The sequence below is a fragment of the Psammomys obesus genome, unplaced genomic scaffold (assembly GCF_907164565.1).
Source record: "Psammomys obesus unplaced genomic scaffold, mPsaObe1.curated_primary_1811, whole genome shotgun sequence".
Lineage (NCBI taxonomy): Eukaryota > Metazoa > Chordata > Mammalia > Rodentia > Muridae > Psammomys > Psammomys obesus.
Genome location: NW_026591872.1, coordinates 7,572,995 through 7,578,994, shown reverse-complemented (window position 1 = coordinate 7,578,994; position 6,000 = coordinate 7,572,995).

The following is a 6,000-nucleotide window of genomic DNA, read 5'->3' as shown; positions in this document are numbered from 1 at the left end:
TAATAATGTGTGGGGATCTATGTGTGGTCTCAGTTTTATTAATGTTTCTTTTACAAATGTGGGTGCTCTTTTATTTAAGGAGATGTTCAGAATTGTGATATCTTCCTGGTGGAATTTTCCTTTCATGAGTATCATAGGGCCTTCCTCATCTCTTTTGATTAATTTAGGTTGAAAATCTAATTTATTACATATTAGAATGGTTGCTCCTGCTTGCTTCTTGGGTCCATTTGCTTGGAAAACTATCTTCTAGCATTTTGCTCTCCAGTAATGTCTATCTTCGTGACTTAGGTGTGTTTCTTGTATACAACAGATTGTTGAATCTTGTTTATGTATTCATTCTGTTAGTTTTGTCTTTTTATTGAAGAGTTGAGTCCATTGATGTTGAGAGAGATTAATGACTCGTGGTTGTTAGATCCTTTGATATTGATGTTGACTGTGGTAATATGTTTGTGTGCATAGCTTCTTTTTGTTTTTGTGTAGTGAGATATTTATTTCCTGTTTTCCTGAATATGGTTAGCTTTCTTGGGTTGTAATTTTCCTTCATGTATCTTCTGTAATGCTGGATTTGTGGGTAGATATTGTTTAAATTTGTTTGTTTTTTTATTGAATATCTTGTTTTCTTCATCTATAATGACTGAGAGTTTTGCTTCATATAGTAGCAAATAACACTTGTGTTCTCTTAGGGTATGCATGATATCCGTACAGGCCCTTCTGGCTTTCATAGTCTCTGTTGAGAAGTCAGGTGTGATTATGCTGGGTTTGCCATCTTAAGTTACTTGGCCTTTTTTTTTTTTCTTTGCAGATTTTGGCTTTTTTTTTTCTTTTTTGTTCTGTATACTTACTGTTTTGATTATTATGTGTAGGGAGGATTTTCTTTTCTGGTCTAATTTATTAGGTATTCTGTAGGCTGCTTGTATAGGTCTTTAAGTTAAGGAAATTTTCTTCTATAATTTTGTTGAAAATATTTTCTGGACCTTCAAAGAGGGAATCTTCTTTTTTCTCTAGTCCTATTATGCTTAGGTTTTGTCTTTTCATGTTGTCTTCAACCTTGGATGTTCTTTGTCAGGAATTTTTTAGATTCAACATTTTATTTAATGGATACATCAGTTTTATCCATTGTATCTTCTATACCTGAGATTCTTTCTTCCATCTCTTGTAGTCTATGAGTTATACTTACCTCTGTAACTCCTGTTTTCTTCTCTAAGTTCTTTCTCTCCATGATTTCCTCTGTTCGTGTTTTCTTTAATTTTTCCAATTTTCTTCATATCTTGAGCCATTTTTTTTATTTCTTTCACCTGTTGACTTTATTTTCCTTCAATTCCTTCAGCTGTTTCTTTGAACATTCCTCTGTTTATTTCATTCATTTCATTGATTTAATTATTTCCTCTCTAAAGGCCACAAACTGTTTGGCTGCCTCCTCCTGTTTTTCTTTAGGGATGGCCATAATCTATTTGTCTTTATCTTCCTCCATTTATTTACTGATGGCTATATTCTCTTTGACTTTATCTTGCTCTAATTCTTTTATTTTATTTTACACATTTTGTTTCCTCTACTTTCCTCTTCATTAGCATAGAGGTAAGGTCATCCTCTTGAATTTCATTTATGCTGGGTTATCCAGGGCTGCTTGCCCCTGGATAACTGGCTTCTGAAGTTGCCATATTGCTCTGTCTTTTCTTGGATGAGCTTTTATGCTGGCATCTACCCATTGGGATATCTTAGGTGTTGTGTGTTAGTTTCTGGTGCTTCTTGGAATCCTGTGGTTGGGAGAATCCCTTGGCAAGAAGATGATTTTTCCTGAAGGAGACCTCCTCAGCTTGTTGGGTATGGTCACATAATCGCCTGTGTTTTTCAGGAATTTCTATATCTCACCTCAGTCGTATAGACCTGTGTGGTAACTGTGGTCTTTGTTAGTCAATGGGGGTTCTCCTCTCACTTGGAGAAATCCTAGAGATAGTTGCCTTGCTTCAGAATTGTTTGCTCTAAATTTAGTGCGCTATGGCTCTAACCTGGGCCCACCTCGGTTTGCTCAGTTTAGTTAAGGATAACTTGTTGCCCCTTGGAGCAGTATCTGGGGGCTGATCTCAGGGTTTTCAGGTTCTTGTAGATTTGAGGTTGGAGCTCTGTGCCCAGCTGTAATCAGTGGCAGGTGAGTATGTGTGCAGCAGGAGGCTAGAGCCTGGAGCCTGCGTTAACTTAGAAACTTTTCCAGGGCTGGGTGTGTTGTAATAAATGATTAATATTTACTAATAATTATCTTTTAGTAAATCTTGTTAATCCTAAGCATCTATATAACCAAATCACCACCACACATAGACTGGATTTATTTAGTTAACCTAAAACACAATGCTGAACAATAGTTACTCCCTCCTAAACCTCCAAGCCCTCATAGTTTCCTAACATTTAGATTTTACCCATTATACTTGCTTTTTATGTAATCTTATGTCCAGTCCATCTCCACGTAGTTCCAAGATCTATCCTCTAGCTCTGCTTTCCTATTTCTCCCCTCGCCCTTCCTCCTCCAACTCATTTCCTGCCCTCTGGCTCCTCCCCTCTTTCCTGTCCTCTAGCTCCTCCCATTGCACAACATTGTGGCTAGTTGCTTTAGTTTGGCCTGTTTACACAAGAGTTGAGACAGGATGCTTAGAATAAGTATCACAATGCAATATCCGGATTGAAACCAGAGAGTGGGGGGAAAATAAGCATTTAAATGAACAAGGGTAAGGTTTATACATTTCAAAAGCACATTATACCAACATTTCCCCCTTTAAATCCAATAAAAGACCCCTTTTCTTTCAATAAAATAATAATTATGAAATTATGAAAACTGTTAGGTAAAATCTACATGTGCAATGTCCAGTCCATGTCTATTTAGCAACTTAGGATAAAGTATCTGATTATCCAATCTGTCTTGACAAGTTAAAAGTTCTATACCTAAATTAACTTTTATCCTTATTGGTATTACCGATATTAAAGGATTTCTTAACTTCTAAACAACATAAGCTTAATTGTGGCACTATAGCTATTTAGTCTTCAACCCGATCAGAGACTTGAGAAGGAATAAAATTAGTTATTAGAGTAAATAAAAAGTACATGTTAGCAGCTTACAAAAAAATAGAAAAAAAATGACATAGACAGTTTGCTGCCTGAACATTAACCCATACCTTTTTATAATGGTGGAACATCACCTTTAGCGTTCTAGCTCAGAATATTTGACAGAGATATATTCGAAGCAGGAACTATTTAGGACTTGCTTACCCTGTCTTGGCAGAGTTCAGTAGTTGACTTGTCCTTCATTTAAGAATTTGTCTGTCTGGAAGCAAGCCTATTTCCTTCACCTGAGTAGCTCACTTGCCACATTTGAAGCCATGTCCATATGGAGATTCTTTGATGCTCACTATCTTCTTTGAGGTAGGCGGGGTGCTGCCAGGAAATGACTTGTCTCATTGTCAAAGAATCATTAAAATAATAAAAACATTTTTAAATGCCATATTATGTAGGTCTCTGAAGTTTTTGAAGACTACCTATCTTTATGTAATTGATCTGTATACAAAATCATATTTATCTGTTAAACCTAGGATGTATACCCCTTTGATAAATTAGACTAGTGTCTGATGTGATTATGAGTTCAATAATTAGCAAATAATTTGCATTACCTAATACCTTAAACCTTTTTTAATAGCTAATTAAAATTATTAATACCTAATACCTTTAAAACTTGTTTAAAAGTATTGGAAGTAACCTTGACTTTCTATCAATATACTAAAGTTTATACCAATGTATTAAAAAGACTTATTTTTGCATCAATATGCAGCATCCTATACCAGAGTTAAAATTAACCTTATTTGGGAATAACAAATAAAATCCTAAATTGAGTAGATTCAATAATCTACCTTTTTTCTATTCCTATAAAATATCCCTGTATATTCCTTGTTTCACTTTAAATAAGACCATTAATAATAAACATCTTGCAATGACAATAAAATTTTTTAGCCATAGCAAACAACTAAAAACATACACAACCCCCTTTAAGGAAAATTGGACGCCGTTCTCATGGATTTCTTCTAGCTGACTTTTTGGACATGTAGAAATACTGTAGGGGGCCCAAATAAAATTGGAAAAAAAATGGTTAATTAATCAAGCAATAACATTTGTGGTCCTGTCTTTGAATGCTGAGAAATTGTTTGGAACAGTCTAAAATGCTGGACCAATTAAAATTAGAAGCTTTCTTCAAAGTTCTTTTAGGAGCAGGCTTTGATGAGAAACAGCAATTGAAATAGTTGAGGCAGGAACAAGCAGAATGCTGGAATATGCAAGATGCTGGAACAGATTTGTCAGTGTCTCAGCATGCTGAAGAATAATTATAGCAGGTTTGATCCATTATCTCTAGTGTCTAGTTCTTTTGTTCTGCAAACATATATTTTCTGACAAGCATTATAGAGTTCTAAAATTATAAATGTATGAGATGTAAAGGATGAAACTAAACTGTAAGCCAATTAAAGGAATGGCATAACAAATTTTTTAGGATATTATAGTCAAGGATTTATTAGCCAAGTGTTGTTGGAGTTTTGGCTGGAAGCATATTTTGTCTCAGTCAGTTTTATTGTTGTTCCCATGTAAAGGGATCAACAATATAAGTTACCATTATTATTGAATACACAATAATCATGTTGAAATCAAAACAAGGTTGGATAGATCAAAATATCTTTTGGGGCTCTTGCTTGCCTGTTGTATTAGGCAGAGTTGCTACCTATTTCCCTAGAGAAGCCTCCCATTAGAGAGACAAGCTGGTTGCCTTGAGCAGTAGAAAACGCATGTTTTAAGTAAACTTTATTTTTTCTTATCAGTTACATTTTATTAACTCTGTATCCCAGCCGTGTCCCGATCTCTCATTCCCTCCCAGTCCCTCCCTCCCTCATCTCCACCGTGCCCCTTGCCAAGTCCACTGATAGGGGGAACCTCCTCCCCATTTATCTGATCCTGTTTTATCAGGTATCTTCAGGACTGGCTGCAAAGCTCTCCTCTGTGGCCTAACAGGACTGCTCCTCCCTTGGGGGGTGGGGAGGCCAAAGAGCCAGTCATTGAGTTCCTGTTAGAAATAGTCCTTGTTCTCCTCACTATGGGAAAACAATTGGTTACTGAGTTACCACAGGCTACATCTGAGCAGAGGTTCTAGGTTACATTCATACATGGTCCTTGGTTGCATGTCAGTCTCAGAAAAGACCCTGTGCCCAGATATATTTGGTCTTTGTGGAGCTCCTATTCTTTCCTCATCAGACTAACTCCCCTTCTTTCTTATGATTCCCTGTACTCTGCCAAAGGTTTGGTCATGAGTCTTTGCTTTGAAAACACTGCTAGTTAGAATTTTTCAAATGAGCTCAGTAGACTCCTGTCAATGTTTAATGTGCATCCCATCTGTCTTTCAAAACGAGGATTGATAATCTTACCCCATGTCCGCTCTCTTGATTATCTTTTTTAGGTGTATAGATTTCATTATGTTTATCATATCTTATAGGTCTATATAAGTGAGTATATACCGTGTTTGTCTTTCTCCTTCTGGGAAATTTCACTCAGGATGATCTTTTCTAGGTCCCACCATTTGCCTGCAAATTTCATGATTTCCTCCTTTTTGATTGCTGAGTAGTATTCCATTGTGTATAAATACCACAATTTCTGTACCCATTCCTCCATTGATGGACATCTGGGTTGTTTCCAGGTTCTGGCTATTACAAATAAAGCTGCTATAAACATGGTTGAGCAAATATCTCTTTTGTGTACTTGAGCAAAGTTTGGGTATATACCTAGCAGTGGTATAGCTGGGTCTTGAGGAAGTACTATTCCTAATTGTCTTAGAAAGCACCAGATAGATTTCCAGAGTGGTTGAACCAGTTTACATTCCCACCAGCAGTGGAGGAGGGTTCCCCTTTCTCCACAACCTCTCCAGCATGTGTTGTCCCTTGAGTTTTTCATTTTGGCCATTCTGATGGGTGTAAGGTGATATCT